We start from the raw sequence: 21,813 nt of genomic DNA, 5'->3' as shown, positions 1-21,813 counted from the left end.
ACAGACAGAAAGATCAACAGATAGAATGACAGATGGATGGATGGACAGATAGACAAACAGATAGATAGATATATAGATAGATAGATAGATAGATGAATAGATGGATGGATGGACAGACAGACGGATAGACAAACAAACGGATATTAGATGGATGGATGGATGGATGGATTGACAGACGGATAGACAAACAAACAGATGTTAGATGGATGGATGGATGGACGGATGGATGGATGGACAGATTGACAGACAGACGGATAGACAAACAAATACATATTAGATAGATAGGTGGATGGATGGATGGATGGATGGATGGACAGACAGACAGATAGACAAACAAACAGATATTGGATGGATGGATGGACGGATTGACAGACAGACGGATAGACAAACAAATACATATTAGATAGATAGATAAATAGATAGATGGATGGACAGACAGATGGATAGACAAACAAACAGATACTATTAGATGGATGGATGGATGGGTAGACAGAAGAATGGATGGACGGATTGACAGACAGACGGATAGACAAACAAATACATATTGGATAGATAGATAGATAGATAGATATATAGATAGATACATGGATGGACAGACAGACGGATATTAGATGGATGGATGGATAAACGGATGGATGGATGGACGGATGGATGGACTGACAGACAGACGGATAGACAAACAAATGGATATTAGATAGATAGATAGATAGATAGATGGACGGACAGATAGACAAACAAACGGATATTAGATGGATGGATGGATGGATGAATGGACGGATGGATGGACGGATGGATGGACTGACAGACAGACGGATAGACAAACAAATGGATATTAGATTGATTGATTGATTGATTGATTGATTGATTGATGGATGGATGGATGGACGGACAGACAGATAGACAAACAAATGGATATTAGATGGATGGATGGACGGATTGACAGACGGATAGACAAACAAATGGATATTAGATTGATTGATTGATTGATTGATTGATGGATGGACGGACAGATAGACAAACAAATGGATATTAGATGGATGGATGGACGGATTGACAGATGGATAGACAAACAAATACATATTAGATAGATAGATAGATAGATAGATAGATTCATTCATTCAGTGTAAAGAGCATCAGTGAGGAAATGTGAATTTCATTCTCCATCAGAGACACTTCTATTATTCAGATTCAGTTCTTGCACTAGAGGTGTATCGGCAATAGAGTCACATTACTCAACTTAGAAAACAGAAGAATACATTCATCATTTCCTCCTCTTCTCTGTGTGCTTTTAATAAAGCATTTTATTATGTGCAGGGATGCAGGAACCTCTTTAATGGACGCATCGCTTCTCATGCAGCGTTTTCCATTCGTACGCTCATCCAGCGAGCTTCGCATCTCTCGGTGTGATTTTCGGAACGTCTTTCTGGTTGTGACAAATTTTGGCGCCAGATGCCAGAATCCATTTGCTGTAATATGGAGCGAATCCTGGAATGCGGATGGAGCATATGCGGCGTGGTTTAATGAAGTGCAGAAATAGAGCCGGTAACAAACCTCCTGCAGTAAATTAGCCAGCAGAAGGTCCATAAAAGTGTCTCATATACAGAAGCTCGGCTCATTCAAACTAATGACACACGCCGTCCAATCGTACTTCTCCTTGGGTTTGATGCAGCGTCTCGCTTGATTGGCAAAACCTTGCATTATTATTCTCTGGCCAAAAGTTAATATGTACTACAAAGGTTTTGCCCTAGAAATCACTTAAAACAGCCTAGAAACCATGCAAAAATAAAATAAAATTAAAAAATCCAAAACACAGCTGTATTTGACAAGAGAAATGATGCTAGTTGGAATAATAAGTTTGGGACTGATGTATTTATGAGATCTTTATTAGCTCACAATGTTTTAACATCATCAAGTACTGTGAATTTATAAGAGTCTCATATCATGCTTCACTGGAGCTCTTTTCATTAGCTTTATATGACATGCTAGTCAATGCTAAACTGCTGCTAAATACATAAGCACGCGGTCATTTCTGTCTGCACAGCTGAAATACTGTCACATGCTGGTTTATATAGTGTAGTTCAACCAGTTCATTAAAAAGAACGATTCATTGTTGAGCTGGACATCACTGGATGGAACTGGAAGTGCTAAAATGCAACTCGGGATTTGGCCTACAAAAATACATCATACTTGCAGCACTTTATTCAATGCGATTCATAAAGCAGTGCAATACAGTATATCATCATAAAAAACACATCTGACCTTTTGGCATAAAGTGTTTTATAAAATTGAGTCAGGAACCCTAGAGTTCTACATAGAACCACATTGAACCTTTTTTTTTTTTTTTTTGGCATAAAGGGTTCTTTAAAATTGAGTCAAGAACCCTAGAGTTCAATTTAGAACCACACTGAACCTTTTTTTTTGGCATAAAGGGTTCTTTAAAATTGAGTCAGGAACCCTAGAGTTCCATTTAGAACCACACTGAACCTTTTTTTTTTTTTTTTGGCATAAAGGGTTCTTTAAAATTGAGTCAAGAACCCTAGAGTTCTACATAGAACCACATTGAACCTTTTTTTTTTTTTGGCATAAAAAGTTCTTTAAAATTGAGTCAAGAACCCTAGAGTTCCATTTAGAACCACATTGAACCTTTTTTTTGGGCATAAAGGGTTCTTTAAAATTGAGTCAGGAACCCTAGAGTTCCATTTAGAACCACACTGAACCTTTTGGCATAAAGTGTTCTTTAAAATTGAGTCAGGAACCCTAGAGTTCTACATAGAACCACATTGAACCTTTTTTTTTTTTGGCATAAAGTGTTCTTTAAAATTGAGTCAGGAACCCTAGAGTTCTACATAGAACCACATTGAACCTTTTTTTTTTTTTGGCATAAAGTGTTCTTTAAAATTGAGTCAGGAACCCTAGAGTTCTACATAGAACCACATTGAACCTTTTTTTTTTTTTTTTTTGCATAAAGGGTTCTTTAAAATTGAGTCAGGAACCCTAGAGTTCTACATAGAACCACAGTGAACCTTTTTTTTTTTTTTTTGGCATAAAGGGTTCTTTAAAATTGAGTCAAGAACCCTAGAGTTCAATTTAGAACCACACTGAACCTTTTTTTTTGGCATAAAGGGTTCTTTAAAATTGAGTCAGGAACCCTAGAGTTCCATTTAGAACCACACTGAACCTTTTTTTTTTTTTTTGGCATAAAGGGTTCTTTAAAATTGAGTCAAGAACCCTAGAGTTCTACATAGAACCACATTGAACCTTTTTTTTTTTTGGCATAAAAAGTTCTTTAAAATTGAGTCAAGAACCCTAGAGTTCCATTTAGAACCACATTGAACCTTTTTTTTGGGCATAAAGGGTTCTTTAAAATTGAGTCAGGAACCCTAGAGTTCCATTTAGAACCACACTGAACCTTTTGGCATAAAGTGTTCTTTAAAATTGAGTCAGGAACCCTAGAGTTCTACATAGAACCACATTGAACCTTTTTTTTTTTTGGCATAAAGTGTTCTTTAAAATTGAGTCAGGAACCCTAGAGTTCTACATAGAACCACATTGAACCTTTTTTTTTTTTTGGCATAAAGTGTTCTTTAAAATTGAGTCAGGAACCCTAGAGTTCTACATAGAACCACATTGAACCTTTTTTTTTTTTTTTTTTGCATAAAGGGTTCTTTAAAATTGAGTCAGGAACCCTAGAGTTCTACATAGAACCACAGTGAACCTTTTTTTTTTTTTTTTGGCATAAAGGGTTCTTTAAAATTGAGTCAAGAACCCTAGAGTTCCATTTAGAACCACATTGAACCTTTTTTTTTGGCATAAAGGGATCTTTAAAATTGAATCAAGAACCCTAGAGTTCCATTTAGAACCACACTGAACCTTTTTTGGCATAAATCGTTCTTTAAAATTGAATCAGGAACCCTAGAGTTCCATATAGAACCTCCACAGTTAGTTTTCTCTCTGTCAGATCAGTTTCTCTCATGATGGAGCAAACGTTTGAAGAGAATCTTAGTTAAACTGTTGACATGTTTATAACAGCTACCTGAATAATAACTCACCTGGTTTAATGAGGTCTTGATTAAAGCCATTAAGGAGCTGTAGATTAGAAACATTGGACTGTCATAAGAGGAACAGAGAGTTTCTCACACGAGTTCAGCTTCTCATTGGGTGCACGAGGCTTTTCCTCTAAATCCCACATTATTCCCGGAGCCGTTCGCGGTTCTCATCCTGATGCAAATCGCCGGGATCCTTTTGAAATGCCGTTCAGGTTTCCAGCTCCTTCCGCATTGATATTCCACACGGGTTCTCATCTGTCATAGGATGGTGCATTATTATTATTTACGTCCCTTGTTAAACGTTGCCGCTCTTTTGGGCCGCTGGCCGCTTGCCGACACTTTCAATAAGAGCCCTTTGTGAAGAGCCCTTTGAGAGCGTCCAAAGCAAACTGAAGCGAGCAGCACACGGTGCCAAGTGAAGCATCAGCGTTTCTAAGTTGGCTGATGCTGTTTACTACTTTGTGGATGTGCATTGCACTCCGTTCGTTTAATGTGGCCTTTCATTTAATGCTGATTGTCAGCTGGTGCCGCTGGGAACTTCCTGTTTGGTACAACAGCAGTAATGCGTCTGTGACTGGGATTATTATTGTGTCTTCATTATTGATTTTCCAATGGAAATTGTCTTCACTTTCAAAGGGCGGGGCAACCTGTCAATCACATGAGATCCACCAATAGCAAACCACAACCATCTAATCAGTTCCCCACGGACAAAATCAAGCCCGGCACACATTAAATGAAATACTTCTCCAACATGGTGGTGTTGTCAGTTGAAATATAAAGCAACATTTTATGCTAAACATAATTTTTCTTTTTTGACCTAGATATGATGTTGACAGTTTAGTGGAGTATATTCAGTATTAGTGTGTAAAAACCCTCTCGCTGTTATGTAAGAGACGGAGTCGGAGTGTTTGTGAGTCTGTGTGCTTGTGGATCGTTTTTTAAGGCTCATTAGTGGCTCCTTTGCCTTCAACTTTCTCGTCTCCATGGCAACTCACCCCACATGCTTAAGGCTTCTAAAGCAATCTAAACCCAATTTAGGCGTCTTCCCCTCAGGTTCGGCTATCAGTGTTAAATACACGCGCATCTTCAGTCCTGATGCTGCTGCCGAGCTGAAAACACCTGCAGAAGACGCTTTCAGATATCTGTCAAATGTGCTGCATCTGTCACAGTATAATCAAAGCTGGACAGAAACTCACTCTGCATGAATGTTAGAAATGCCTGAATTGTTGCATATTAAATGCCATTGGTACTGTTTAAGGTCATGCTACGCTTGTGGAGCGGTAGAAGGAATATGTTTTTATGTCAGGTGCCAATAGCAAAATGCCGTTTATGTAACAACCAACTTTATCACTACTAGTCTAATGTAAGTTGCTGATATAACCTCAACTTAACTTCTCAAAGGTGAAGATCATACTGACACCATCATACCTGCAGCCGAACTTAAGGCTTAAGCAAAACCCCAACAACTAGCAGGGTTTTTATAGTAAACTAAAACTAAAGCTATAAAAAAATATATATATATAAATATTAAAAAAACTTTAACTTATTTAATTTCAACTACTTGGCAAGGCAACGTTTCTCATTTACTAAATACTAAAATACTCAAATAAGCTAGAACTAAAAACAAAAACTCAATAAAAAAAAATATATATATATAGACTTTTAAAAAAAACAAACAAAAAAAAACTGAAACTTTTTTTAAATGAAAATGAAAATATAAAAGTAAAATATAATTCAAAATATTAACAAAAACTATATTTATTGTATATACAGTGTGTGTGTATATATATGTATATATATATATATATATATATATATATATCAATGATACAAATATAACACTGACAACTAGAAAAATAATTATTAATAAATTATTAAAAATAATAATATATTTGTATATACTTTATCTGCCAATATCGATACCGATAGTTTGGGGGTTCTTCCTTTTATACCTTCTTTTAAATTAATGATAATTTAATTATAATTAGTCATAATATTTTGAATTATTATATTTTGAAAGAAATGCAAATAAAAACTTTATTCTCTCCATTTCATCACATTAACTAAATTCTGAATATTAAATTAATATTTCTTAACTTTCTGAATGTTATTAATTCATATAATTACTATTAATATTGAACATCAAACCGTTTTTTTAGCATTTTCTTTACACAAAGCACAAATTCAGTGCATTTTCCCGCCCTCTTTTGATTGACAGGATGTTTTTAAACTATCGGCCAATAGCCAATAGTGTGAAAATTCACTGTTACTGATTATTGGCCGATATGTCGGTGCATCTCTAATATAAATATTAGGGCTGACAAGCAATTAAAATTTTTAATCTAATTAATTACATGATGGCGATTAATTAATCACAATTTAATCGCACATCAAATTTAGCTGAGAAATTAACCCAAAAAGATAATTTGAAGTCATTATTGTGTAAAGCATCAAATAGACATTACAAAAAGTAGCTTCAGAAAGAAATCTTTTATTTGATTCAGCATAGAAATTATTACACATGAACTTTTGGACCATGAGGTTGAGTAAATGATGACTGAAATTTCATTTTTGTGTGAACTATACCTTTAATTTTTTAAAATTAATATGGAAATTTGACATTAATTTTTAAATAAAATTAGGCTCTAAATAAGAAACTAAAACTGCCAGTAGGTGGCAGTAAATGTCTAAATGATTAAGTCATTCATTCATTTGATTCATTCAAACGGCTGATTCATTCAGAAGTGAAATAAATGGTTTACACGTCTCTCTGTTCGCTCTGCAGGTCATTTATTAGTATTAGTATTATTATTTCCACTACTATTATTATTACTTATATATTATTTATTTATCTGTTATTGCAGTTTTTTGGGGGGTTTTTTTATCTACAGTGATTGACGGGGATTTGATCCTGTTGGGTTTATTTTATGACTTTCCAGCCTCCCTCAAGCGTACTGTACATACTGTGCTACAGTTTAAAACCCCCTTCAGCCAAACACAGTACGCTTGATATTTACAGTAGATCAATAGAAACCCCTCTGTCCTCCGCGGGATATTGATCGACTCTTACTGCACCTGCTCATGCTCCGAGGGAAGCACATGGAGAGTTCAGGACAAACATGGAGGTCTGCTACTGTACTCAACATGTACAGAAGTTGTACTGATGCTTATCGTATTATATAAAAGTTTTATTTCCTCAGGAGCTCGGCCTCCATGTGCGTGTCTCGTGCTCTTCTGTGCTCTGTTTATGGGTCATAAATATGGAGTTAGGATGGAGTTTGTCAATAATTTCCACGCAGTGCTTACAATTTGAGAATCTTAATGGTTTCTCATAGACAGCAGTGAAATCGAATGGAGACTTTTTTTGCTTTTCAGATGTTGTTCCTGATAAAAAGATCCCAGTAATCACAAATGTATTTCTTGTGGAGTTTCAGATCTCTGCAGCATCTTAAATTGAGTTCAGATTTGCTCAGATACCAAATTGATCTCAATTTGGAGTTAATATCTTAATTGTTTCTCCTAGACCGCAGTGAGATCAAATGGAGACTTTTGCTGAAGTTTCCTGCTTCTCTGATGTTCCTCCTAAGAAAAAGACCTCAGTAATCTTATATGTGTCTCATCTAGAGTTTCAGATCTCAGAAACATCTGAGATTGGATTCAGATTTGCACAGATACCAAATTGTGAATTTAAATGTTTGAGAGAACGTTTCTCATTGAATAATCAGAGCTGATTTCCACATTCACTCTCCCATTCAAGCCAAACCTTCCTTAGCTTCTGACAGCAACTATTGACTCATTTGTCTCTTTTTATGTCTCCAAAGGAATTTTAGGAGAAACTTCTGAGGAAAAAGTTGATTCTTGAACATCGGAGAGCAACCTAAATATTTAGAAACCATTTTCACTTGGAAATTGCTAGTATATTTCACAATTATTTACAAAGAAATGGCAAGTAACATTGAATGAAATGTGAAATTTTGAAGTAGAAAGACTAAAAGAGTATTGTCTTGTAAAATATACTCCAGTAATCTATTTTCCCGAATGAAAATTTCATGTCTACACAACCTCTTTCAATCCGAAAACATGAAGGCTTTTCGGTCCGATTGAGCCATCGATCCAATTATCTGTGTGCATATAAACGATAGATGTTGTTTTCTTGCAGCTCAGATCATTCAAGCGTGTACAAATGAATGCTGACTGACCCTCAGACAGAGAAATCTTGGGTTGTCTTCATTGTGCATCACTGCACTGGAGAAGAAGAGCGATTTAAACCTCATCAATAAGAGTGGAGATAGATGACGTTCTGATGCCCCGTCCAACCGTTAGTCGTGTCATGTTGAAGATAATGAGGAAAGACGTGTTTAGGGGCGGTTCGGTCAGTTGGATATGATAGAAATGGGCTCTTCACTCGATCCTCCTCATGTAGTGTTCAGCTGAAGGCTTTATAGGGAGCTTCTGAGGCCGTTAAGGGTTGTAGAGCACTTTACATCCACCGGGAGAATATTGATTTCAGGAAGGAACGGTCACTTACAATGAAGCAGCAGGGCAGTGTTCACATCTATTTCATTCAGATCAATAGTCATGAGATTCAACTAACAAAGAAGCTTCTGTAGGTTTGTGTGAATGTGTGTGGAGATCGAGCAACAGATGAGAATTGTGGATGTGCGTCTAATAAACATCAAAGCAGCCATAGTCTACGGTTTAACTGGACTGGTTTATACAGGGATTTTTTAAATCAAAAATATGATCTCTTTAATGTTTAGCAATGTCATGTAATATCCGTTTACACGAGGCATCCTGAAACAAAAGACTTCAGTTACAGGAACAGATATAAAGGCCCGTAATTATTTCTCTGTTTGATTGGAAGCGGCACAGCAGCATCTAATTATTTGTAAGCCGATGTCATTGGCCGCGCTAACAGACGATTACAGGACGAAGAATCAGTCACTGAGTCTAGAGACACAAATCATCCACAGATCATGTGTTTACAGCCACCAAACTCAAGACAAATTTTATATCTCAGTTATTATATGGGGCATTCTACAGAATTGAAAAAACACATTTAAGAAGCATTTATGTATTCAAATTTTAGATGTTTACTAAGATCCTTCTATTATCTATTGAATCCCACAATAATATTTAAAATATCAATGAGCTTAATATATATAAAATCATCATTTATTGGGTACTTTCAGTTGGGAGGTGTCTGTCCCGAACCATAACCCCTAAATTTCAACTTGTGAAAATGATATTGAAATAATTTTTTCAATTTTTTTCAATTTTTTAAGTGAAGTAAAAAAAAAAAAAAGATTTTATTTTTAAATCATGAAACTTTATGTAAAAAAAAAAAATGTGTCCCGTATTTTCATGTCACTACCGAAACAGTGTATGTTTGAGTCCATTGGCTGAGACTGATTTTAACACACTTAAAGAAAATCTGTGTGTAACTTTAAGGAACGTCGCTACTGAACACTTTTTTCTGCAATTAAGCAAACTTTTTTTGGGTGTTATTCCATAAAATTTAGTTTTTATGTGTACAACAGTTTAGAACTGTGCTAGCTAACCATGTGCTGATTAGCATCTTTGAGCTAGACTCAAAGGTATCTAAAATTGTAATTACCGAAACATGTGGTGAAGTTTCGGTTGTGACATCACTGTTTTTTAGGGTTATTCCATAAAATTTTGTTTTTATGTGTGTACAACTGTTCAGAACTGTGCTAGCTAACCATGTGCTAATTAGCATCTTTGAGCTAGGCTCAAGAGTATCTAAAATTGTCACTACCGAAACAGTCACAACCGAAACAACAACATTGTTTTTTGGGGGTTATTCGATTAAAATTAAGTTTTTATGTGTTTACAACTGTTCAGAACTGTGCTAGCTAACCATGTGCTGATTAGCATCTTTGAGCAAGGCTCAAAAGTATCTAAAATTGTCACCGCATGTTTCGGTCGTGACTATTGCGGTAGTGACATCATTGTTTTTGTAGCGACAAAAGGGAACACATAATCATTTATTTGGGGGAAATAAACTAAATTTTAGTACAGTTATTTAATTCATTCGAATTTTTAGTATGTTTTATTATGCAAATCATTAGTGTTAGTATGTGAGTTAAAATTGTGTAATGTGATGTGGTCACTACCAACACATTACTGTCACTACCAAAACTGTGCAGTCACGACCAAAACATGGGATGTTTTGTCAAAAATAAAGTATATTGAATGATCAACTAAGATGTTATTATAGTGTTTGGATCAATGTATATTCAGACTAATGAATCCTTCACTTTAAAATCAGTATGATAAACTTTATGCCTTTTACAAAGAAAGACTGGATTCAAAATGCAACAAATCTCATAAATTACACTTGAAATATTGTTGAAATTGTAATTGTTATTGATTTACCTGTGAAAACTTTTTTAAAAATAGCAAAAAAATATATTTACAAGGTAGATGTAAACAAAATCTTAATAGGTCAATGTAACTTATTAAATTATTTACTATTGTGTTTCAGTAGTGACAAATCTGGGGAGAGGAAAAATATTCCAAAACTTTCTGAAAATACAATATGAGAATTAACTGCACAATTACTAGAAATGTGTACCTTGGATATTATACAATTTGCATACATGCATGGCCCATATACAGTTGTATATAATCTTCAACAGCTGTATGTGACCTCAACTGTATATCACAATATAGTTGTTTTCAATAGCAAAAATCCTATTAAAGAATGAGATAGATAATTAAATGCTTTACAAATGAAAGAGACTTCATCTTGTTTGATATCCTTTTATTTGGAAACTGACAAATAACCAAAATGACTATATATTTAAATGCTCTCATTTAAAAACAGTTTGTGTTAAGGATGGCTATAGTGCCCCTTGTGGCAACACTGAGAATTGTGTTGCACTATAAGTTGTGTTCTTGCACATTTCAGCACAACAACATATGAAATGGGGCTTGTGTTTATGTTTTTTCTTAAAGTATGTTTCAAGTGATGTGGAACCCTGTTATTATCCCGTGAGCATTAGTATGAAAGTGTTTCTCTGAGATCTTTTAGAGCCGCTTCAGAGGAACATCTTCATTTGGGATTCAGATTCATTCTGCCCATCTGTAAGACTGAATCCCATCTGCAGTCCCTCCTATGCATCTTCAGCTCCAGACAGAACCATCTCAAAGGCTTTCAGGGCAGATTTTGTGAGATGTTGTTGTGCTGTCAGCGAAATAGGAGAGGAATAAAGTGGAAATGACGTGCAGACGGGACACAGAGATAACGGGAGGGAGAGAGGGACTGACCTTTAACTCAGACATCCTAACAATATCTGCTGATCTGGATCAGATGAACTGTTCCTGGAACAGCGCTCGGATGAATAATTGAAAAATAGATGCATGATCTCACGTGTTTGTTGTCTCGTTGGTGCAGACGCTGTGCCACATCGATACCAGATTGAAAATGACCTGAGGAATCAAACAGACGGAAAGACAAACAGATTTAAATAGCATCACACGGGCCTTCAGAGACATGAATAGTGATACAAGATACTTCAGAATATACCATGGTACTGCCATGATAAATGTCCAAAAATCACGGTGGTACTGTGGTACATTTTTGTAGGGTTTTGTTTTGTTTTTGTTTTTTTTTCCTTTTTTTTAGTATTTATAGTTCATGTATGAATCTAATATAATGTTACACATCAGATGTTTTTTCCCAACTGTAAAGCCTATTGTGCTTAATAATTCTTTTAACATCAACCACGTCCTGCACTTTCTCATTCATGCAAGTTTTATTAAGTGTTAATAATGAGATTGTGGTTTTTATAATCAATTGACACTGCTTTTGTCATTTTTTGCAAGATGGACAAAATTTGTCACCAAAAAAGCCCTTCGTTTTAACCAAAATTTCGGTTTTACCAAATGACACTTTTGGTTATACCGAATGACGATATTTTCAAACAATGCTAACAAGCTGATATCTAGCTAGCTAGCAAAAGGACAATCAAACATTTTATATTCAGTACAAGTTTTTAAAATATTACCACATTTTCCATGTTTTATAGCGGTTGTACCGAATGACCTGATGTTTCGGGTCATGCGTATGAGCAAGTGAAAACATGAATTTTTCAAATAGTTAAAAGAGAGTTAGTTACTTTGCTTCATGACCATGTGGTCCTTTCCAGGTGTCTGAATGATGTCACATCCTGTCACATGACATTGACCGCATGACTTGATCCAAAATGGTCCCTTTATATTGGTTACTCCGAATGACATCAATGAAATTTATTTTTCTGGACTTTCTTTCTCATAACAAAGCAACGACTTCTGCACATAATTTTAATACCATTTTGCACTATGTTGAGATATGATGTTATAAAATCATGCCAGAATAAAAAATATATACATTTATTACATTTTAAGATATTTTAATCACAAATGAAATGGCTGTATTGGCCTTTGGACGGTTAAACCGAATGACCTTTTGACACTTTAAAATCTTTAAAATGCCTTTATATATATAAAATATTTTGAATTATTTATTTTTTTAATTTGCATTGAAAATATAAATATATATATATATCCCTTTATTTTTATATTTTCAATGTAAATTAAAAAATTAAATAATTCAAAATATTTTGTTTTGGATTTATTAGTGTTACTATTATATTCTAACTGAATGTAAACAACAAAATATACAGTTTTTATTTTTTTTAATATAGTTTTTATAATTTTTTATATTGTAACTTATTGTAACATATATACTGTAACATAAAGAAAATTAAGCTAAAATAGTCTGAAGGACCATTAAGGTTGTTTGCCTTTTTAGGTCCTTCCATGTTTTGCTTTATTTTCTTTATGCACATATTATTTCCACATTATGATTTTCTAGTGAAATATGACCCGGTCATGTTCTGATCGGGTTTCAGGATTCACCCCACATGACTCTCAGCGGCTGATAGATGCGCTCTTGATTTGTCCTGATGCTCCTGAAAGCTCCTGTGTTCATTATTTGTTATGAGGACGGCGAGTCTGAGAGCAGCTTTGGTGTGTAATATAGTTTCCTGATGCAATAAAGCTTGCTCTCATTTTTATTATCAGCAGCAGATCTGTTTGTCTGTGGCCTTTCTAGCAAAAACCAAATCACTTCATGTTCTTGGTTCAACATGAGAACAGAAAGAGGATGGATGCTGAGATTTCCCTTTATTCCTGTGTCCACTTGCTGCATTGTGTTGAGGTGTTTTAGTGGTTGAATATTCAGTGTCGGTGGTGTCGACAGCACTAGTGAGCGTGTCAGCGGGGGTTTGTAGAGCCGTGTCTTCTAGCTGCCATCCTCACAGCGGGCGCGGACCCTCGGGCGGACACCGGCGCTTGTGTTTTGGGCTGAAAGAGCAAGTTCTTGAGATGGGCTGGTGTGGAAACAGTCCTTCTCGCTGTGGGGGTCCGGCGTGTGTGAAAGCCAGTTTCCCCCGGCGGATCACAATAACAGTTTGGATCTTTACTAACAGCCTGTTAACTGTGAAATGACTGCGAGTTGGTAAAATGATGAAAGTATTCTTAGTTACGTTTTTATGTAAAGCTCTTTAGAGGAAACCACAGGTGGTGAAGGACATCAGGACCATGATGCACGTCTTTAAAATATTGACACCTGCTGATGAGAACTTTACATAAAAATCTGTTTAGTGACACTTTCATAACATGACGAACAGGGCCGTCATTATCTATTATTACCCGTCATTTAAATGTTCATATTTTAGTGATAATAAGACATTTAATAGCTTTTATTTTCATTCAAATTTTCATTTTTAATCATGAACTTAGAGGATGAGCATATTTAGGCTAGATTATGCATTTATTTATTTATGAAGAGAACAGATGCAACACTTTTCATGTTCAACGCCACACAAAGCAGATGAATGTTTGTTCTGCACTGTCCAAAATGCACATTCAAGTGTTTATTTTATTGTTTATTTTATTTATTTTTACTGTATGTTTCAATCTCAAGCCATATTTTTAAAGCCTGTGAGTTTGAGTCAGCATCTTTACACACACCAAACTTTACTGTTTATTCATATCTCTATTCTGAAGGTTTCATTCGCCTGGTTTATTAAGCATTTTATCCCTAAAAACATGGTGCAAATGTACTTTTTCCCTGTCTGTTGACAGTATTTTCTGATTTATGGAGTGATAAAAAGAAACCTTTTACTCTAATATGTCACCAAAATCAAACATGAGTTTTGAACCTGACTTTATCCAATGTTCAGATTTCTGTTCTGGAAAAAAACATATGCAAATTAGCGCATGTTTAATTATATAATGCCTCATTTGCATATTTAAACATAACATTTCAGAAAACTTGTAATACAAAATAATTGTCTTAATGTACTGTGATTAATCAACTGGGGAAAGTTTGATGAAATTGATTAGTTACAATTTTTTCCCTATTTAACGGTGTTATTTATTCCAAACGCCATTTCCAAATTTCCTCCATTTCCAAATTCCATTTCCAAATGCTATTTCCAAATTTCCTCTATTTCCAAACACCATTTCCAAAAATTTCCTCCATTTCCAAACGCCATTCCCAAATTTCCTCCATTTCCAAATTCCCTCCATCTTCAAACGACATTTCCAAAATTCTTCCATTTCCAAATTTCCTCCATTTCCAAAACGCCATTTCCAAATGCTATTTCCAAATTTCCTCCATTTCCAAATGCTATTTCCAAATTTCCTCTATTTCCAAACGCCATTTCCAAAAATTTCCTCCATTTCCAAATGCCATTTCCAAATTTCCTCCATTTCCAAACACCATTCCCAAATTTCCTCCATTTCCAAATTCCCTCCATCTTCAAACGACATTTCCAAAATTCTTCCATTTCCAAATGCCATTTCCAAATTTCCTCCATTTCCAAACGCTATTTCCAAATTTCCTCCATTTCCAAAACGCCATTTCCAAAACGCCATTTCCAAATGCTATTTCCAAATTTCCTCCATTTTCAAATGCCATTGTGACTTCCTTTGCAAAACAGTATTTATAAGGTCCATAAAGCTTCTTTTTTTTCTTTTTTTTACAAAATGAAAATGTAACAGTAAACATGTTAAAGATTATAACTAATGCAGCTGATTTATTACATTGATGTACTGGAAAATAAATGGTGCAGGATTTACTTTAAAACAATTTCTGCTCAGAAATTGCTAGTAAATTTCACAAATAATTACAAAGAAATGGCAAGTGCTAGAATTAAACTTATAGTTTTGAAGTAGAAAGACTGAAATAGTTTCACTTCACTTTAGCCATCTTCTCCATTGACTTCCACTAAGACCTGTGGTGTCTGAGTGTGAATATGAAGTGCACTCAGTAGTCTGTCTGTATTTTTAGATCTTGACCTCACACTGAGACTCAAGCACCTAAAGGGCCGAACACTGTCACGCTGAGAAACATACGGCTCGCTTAATTAACCCAACGAGACGAGAAGAACACCTGGAAATATATCACAACCCCGTCTATTATTATTACAGTATGAAGTTTATTAAGTGCACACATCTTAGTATGATTAGCATGTTGAGATAATATAGTTTTATGTGTTTTATTTGTCACTTGCACTTTTTTCTAAAAGCGACGACTAAGCAGAACCAGCGTTACGACCCATAAAGTCCATTTCAGCATGATGACTTTATAGCAGAAATGTAATATTAGCTCTTTACTGTCTGGATCATGAGAGTTTTACCGCAGTAAATTCTCAGCAGAGAGTCTGTGGACTCATTTACATTTTTATATTGATGTGTTTGGCTGATGCTTTTATGCAAAAGTGACTTTAATTGCATTGAAGGTTTATTGTAACCTTATTGTAAAGTGAATATGAATGAATAATGTTTGTTATTCTTATATTTAGTCATGAGGTCTAAATAGTAATTGTCCTGGTTGTGTGAAGCGTATGTCCGTCATCAGTCAGACGTCACCGCCGGCGTAAACAAATGACATTTGTGCGGTAAACATGCTTCAATATTCGAGCTAAACGCCCTCAGCCGTGTTCAGACACATGCCACTATTACTCCTGGTGATGGATCGCTTGTTCTGTGGAGTTTGTTCACTGGAGTCGATCCTCCGGGACTTCAGCTGCAGAAGTTCAGCTCTCTCACCGGTGGGTGTTTGAGCTGACGTGGAATCAGACGCCTCGGCTGTAGAACATCTCGCTGAAATGAAAGCTGAGCAGCTCAAAGCGCAGGAGATGCTGTCAGGAAGCAGTGCATTCTGGGAGATGCTCCTGACTGCTGATCTGACTCACGATCTGCACCTGGATCCTGTTCTTTACCTTGGTGTGAAACTCACGTCACGGGTCGTTTTCTGCAGAAATGTGTGTTTTATATGAAATACAGTCGATTAATTGTATTAAAGGAAAGAGATGATAACTGAATCATTTTCATGACATTTTGGTTTAATGCATTTTACCAGTTTTGTTATTGTTAACTAAAATCAAAACCATCGGTAACTGAAATAAAGCTGAATGGAAAACATAAACGTGAACAAAAATTAGAAATGTTGCTTTTGCAACTAACTGAAATAGATATTTAAAATAAAAAAATATAAAAGTAATTTATAAAGTTGAAGTAGTAAAAGTATTAAAACTGAAATAAAAACTAATTAAACTGATATAGAAATAAAAAAAACTAATAAAATGAAAAAAGCACAAAAAATTGAAAAGATAATTTGAAATATAAACACTCTAGTAGTATATAAAACTTTTTATTTTTTTATATAATGTTTTATGTTTATACTTTATACTAAAATTAACTGCATGTATTTCATATAAAAACTAAATTATATTTATATCATGTATTGTATTTTATACAACAGTTCGTTCTGGTTCTTGAATCTGATTGGCTGAGAGGTCTTTTCAGCCATGCGATATTCTATCAGTATCTCCACGGGAACCGTTTCACCGTTTCAATCACTCCACTGTCAGCATTCTCACAGCGAGTGTCATGGCGGATGAGCAAACCCACCATATTTTTATAGATACTACTGTTATTTTATCACGGAATGCAGTTTTAGGAGTTTTTTAGGCGAGAATGTAGTTGTTTAGACCTCAAATGTGCAATTTATATGTAAACATAGAGCCTATTTGAAAATTTGTTTAGACGCTGTCGGAGATGTGAGCTCCAGGCCTTCAGCGGCCGTTCAGTGCTCGTGTACCCGCAGAGAACAGCTTCATCTCGGCCAGTCCTTCGGGAATTTGCTGCTGGCTCTTATGTAGATAGTGTTTAAACATGAGATATGATTCGTTTTGGGTATATCAAATGGCAATCCTTGGTCTTATTAATATATTACTTGTTCCAGAGCTAATAGATTTGGCTTAATGGCTATATTAAGTTTAATAACTTTATTTTTACATTGAAAGTAAATCCTGTACTAACTAGAGCGCTGCTTTTGTACGTTTGCTTGTTTATTTCCTATTTTACTTCTTATACTGTTATAATGGCTATTGTTGTTAATTTAAATATTATTGTTCAATAAATGATATTTTATATAAATACCATGCTGTATTTTTTGTTATTGAAAATGAGTGATTTTGACTTCAGTGAAAGTTACATTAGTACGCCATCAGATGAGTAAGCCAGTCAGTTGCAAAGACTTTTATATTGAAATGGACTGAAACAAGGAAACAAGGACATTGTTTTTACTTTAAACAACATCTTACAAGACGCAACTGACAAATGCATTGACTAGCACTGTCATGGGAAATCCTCTTAAATGTTAAAAGGACAAAGATATCGCTTTCCTCAGCGGACATTCAAACTGATTTTGTAATTATGAATATAAGATTGTTCTGAAGAATATCAGCCAAATGCAGGTAATACACTCTCTCAGGCGAAATCTCTCTCTCATAACACTCAACGTTCATTCGTTACTAGTTCTAAAATGACGTTTTAGAATTAGTAACGTATCTTGGGCTCAACTGATAAACTGTCAACTTGAGATTTGAATCTGTGGCGGAAGGAAGTAGTTCCTCACAAAAGAGGGTTTTTAAAGACACTCCGTTGTTATTTCTTATTTATTTACACACTCGTGTCGTCGAACTGTTGTATAAACACAATATCACACTCGTAGCCGTTCAATATGGCTGTATATCAGCACACTGTGATTACCTACGGCCAAATCACAGCCATGCTGATATACAGCCATATCGCACAGCTAAGAGTGTGATATTGCTCATATAAATATGTTCATTTAAGTGCTTGAATGTCTGAATCATGTCCGTACTAACATACTCTGGCGACCTTTCTATTTTATTATCTTTCTTGACTGATTCACCAACAATTATTTTAATGAATCAGTCTCGAAAATCTAATGACTCACTAACTCAATTGGTTCTTTACTGACTAAATTGCAAGTTGTTATTTTCATCTCGACTTCACAAGAAGCTTTATAGGAATTTTTATGAAGCAGAATTGTGGATCAGAACCAGAAACGCTTACGATTCCCAAATATACTGTGTCATACTCATATTTCTGTACAGTATTTACTCAGGCCTCTCAGATACATGACCTCTGAGTGTTCAGGGAGGAGCAGCGTCGCTTCAGCCAAGCGTAACGCGGTAAACGGGGTAAAACTGCAGGTACGTGTGGGACTTTAGAGTGCATTTAAACATCGACGTGCTCACAGAAACATGAAAAGGAACGCTGACACAAACCTTCTTCTCTGGAGCCGAGCAGCAGCAGCCGTATTTACGCCTGAGGGCGTCTCAGCATGTGTCTGTGTCACACAAACCCCCCCGTTCTGTTCTGAAAGGCATCCCAGCATGCACTGCCACTCCTGTAGCATGCCTCTGTGGCGCTCTGGCTCAGGGAGACTCACGCGGCCCGTAGATTTCTCTGTCAAATCACAGTCAATTACAGCGCGAGTGTCGTTTGCCTCACGGCGAGTCCCGTCTATGTGCTTAATTACAGTTAATATAAGGTGAAGTTCTGAATGCTAATGACTTAGTGAAGGTTATACATGTTATAGTAACTAAATAATAACTTGGAAAGGATTAGTCAGTCTTATGGAATAACCAGGAATGTTTCTTGAGCTGCAAATCAGCATATTAGAATGATTTCTGAAGGATCATGTGACACTGAAGACTGGAGTAATGATGCTGAAAATTCAGCTTTGATCACAGGAATAAATTACATTTTAAAATATATTCACACAGAAAACAGCTATTTTAAATTAGAATAATATTTCACAATTTTACTGAATTTTTTTTTATCAAATAAATGCAGTTTTGATGAGCATCCGTTTCAAAAACATCTAAAAATTCTGGTATAATGTAAGAATAATATTTTTCCCACTGAAAATCGAGCTGAGTGTTCTGTGACGCTCGCCTAAATGAGTAACAAACCGTAAATACTAATTTATTTGTGAAATTTGTTCTGCTAAGCTGACTTGAGCTTGTTAGAAGTGATGTTTATGTGCATTATGTTGCTGTAACTCTTCTGGAGTTTAATTACTCGCACAGGTTTGTGTTTTATTATTTTGTGTGGGCACAATTTCAGATTAATTTTCACACCTGCCAAACGGCCGTCTATGAATGAACGCACTAATCCGATTAGTCCAACAAACAAGCTTCATGTTGTTTTTTTATTGTCTCCGAACAGCATCTGGATCATTAATTGACTTCTAGTCTTCAGTTATACACCAAATACTCGAAGTTTACAAATTCTGTCATTTGTTTGCGCTCCAGAGAAGAAATCATACAGGTTTAGAGTGAATAAATGATGACAGAATTTTAATTTTCAGGCTTTAAAATGCAAAATGAGCGTGCACACACACACATTGGCCTCTTATGGCTCTAGTGACATTTCCTTTCCACCTCAGGTGGCAGCCATCAAACTCAGTCCTTTGCCAGCCGTAGTCTCTAATTGCGAAGTTCAGGGCTGCGCTTTGGTCATTAATCAGCCCGTGGCTTCCCAAATTAGACGTCCTCGCCAGACGTGCCAGCGGTTAGCAGAGCCTAAGGAGACGAGGTGCGGTTGGAGCGCGAAAAACGACAACAGGCCAACAATGAAAGGACAGGCTGGTTCCTCTCCTCCCGCATCCCTGAGAGGAATAAATCAGCAGCGCGCTTGACGTGTTAAAGATTTACACAGCGACCGCCGAGGAACCTCGCTGCCGTCGCCTTACTGCCATCTATAGGCTGCTTTCTGTCATATTGATGACCTGGAAAAAAAATGATGTTCTTCCACAGTATTTTTGTCTTGTTTTCCAGCACAAATATCTAAACATTCCCAAATCAAGATACATTTACTGGAGAAGCAAAATGACTGAAAAATTCCATCATAGTTAAGCAAATTTGTGCTTAAAACAACAAATATCTGCCAATGTGGTCAGAAAAATACTCTTCATTTAAAGGGAAAACAGGTTTAGTTTTTTCTATCCCCATTGGCAGATGGTCCAATATATCTTCAGTCATTTTGCTTCAAGTAAACGCATTTTGATATAAGAATGTTTAGATATTTGTGCTGGAAAGCAAGACAGAAATACGGAGCAAGAACATCATGTTTTGCAGTGCAGACTCCTGCTGGGTTGATTCGCAAGATCTGAATAGCAACTGTAAAGCAAAATCTGAAAGATTAAAGTTGGTTTATTCACATTCTGTTCATCCAAAAATTCTTTCGTAGCTCAGGAGACAGAAGTCATGTTTCATTTAAATATGAAGATGTTTGTCTCAGATGTTTGTAAAGATCATTAGGAGTAAAAATAGCAGAAATGAATCACTGGTAAAAAGTATAGAGCTGTAAAACGAATATAAAGCAGCTCAGATCACACTGTTAGCAATGATTTTTCAAAGTTGAAAATAGACAAACTCAGCGATTGGGTTAAATGTTTAACCAACCTGCTGGGTAGTTTTATTTAACTTACATATTGTTTAAAAATTACTATATGTCTGGCTTAAAATGAACCCGAAATTAAAAGTCAGACACATAATTACTAGAGGAAACAATAATAATCAAAAGGTGAACATTTATTAATTTAATTTAATAAATGTTTGTTTAATTATTATTCATTAAACTTATTAATAAATGTTCATTTCCAACATATTTTGGGTTCATTTTAAGCAAGCAATACAGTAATTTTTAAACAATAGTTGAGTTAAATAAAACTACCCAGCAGATTGTGCAAACATTTAACCCAACCGCTGGGTTTGTCCATTTTCAACCAAACTTGGGTTGTTTTTTAACCCAGGATTTTTTTGAGTGTAATGTTTGTTATAATGCATTATATATTTTTATAAATAATTGCAACCAAAGTTAAAATCCATTATAATATTTGCAGATTCCTTGTTACATCTGAAATGGGTTGTTTGTCATGTGCTTTAATGCATTATATTTTCTAAGGGTGTAGCATAAGTATTATAATATATTATGGGTCAGTGACATGATGGGCAATTTTTTTAAGTGCCTTAATAATAATAAAAAAACAAAGATATGACATCCAAAGTATGTAAAATAGTACAACTGGATCTCTTTTATTGAATCCAAAAGGTTTTAATAATATTTTGCTACATAAAAAGGTATTTTATAGATTTTGAAGTGTCAAAAGGTCATTCAGTTTAAGCGTCCAAAGGCCAATACAGACATTTCGTTTGTGATTAAAATATCTAAAAATGTAATAAACGTATATATTTTTTTATTCTGGCATGATTTTATAACATCATATATCAACATAGTGCAAAATGGTATTAAAATTATGTGTAGAAGTCGTTGCTTTTGTTATGAGAAAGAATGTCCAGAAAATGAA

The 21,813-nt window shown here is 35.3% G+C and overlaps 1 protein-coding gene and 1 long non-coding RNA gene across 4 annotated transcripts in view; one reads left to right on the top strand and one right to left on the bottom strand.

The window, feature by feature from the left end:
- Positions 1–21,813, top strand: part of LOC127521091 (neural cell adhesion molecule 2-like) — a 253,209-nt gene that overhangs the window by 169,360 nt on the left and 62,036 nt on the right. The gene's annotated exons all lie outside the window — the stretch shown is intronic.
- LOC127521319 (uncharacterized) overlaps positions 10,887–21,813 on the bottom strand; it is a 17,183-nt gene continuing 6,256 nt past the window's right edge. Inside the window, exons 2-3 of the long non-coding RNA XR_007932329.1 lie at positions 11,340–11,501; positions 10,887–11,256 (exon numbers count right to left, since the gene is read on the bottom strand). This is a non-coding gene — a long non-coding RNA (uncharacterized LOC127521319). The remainder of the gene's footprint in view (positions 11,257–11,339; positions 11,502–21,813) is intronic.

This window comes from Ctenopharyngodon idella, chromosome 1 (assembly GCF_019924925.1).
Source record: "Ctenopharyngodon idella isolate HZGC_01 chromosome 1, HZGC01, whole genome shotgun sequence".
Classification (NCBI taxonomy): Eukaryota; Metazoa; Chordata; class Actinopteri; order Cypriniformes; family Xenocyprididae; genus Ctenopharyngodon; species Ctenopharyngodon idella.
This window is presented reverse-complemented; position numbering and strand designations above follow the sequence as displayed.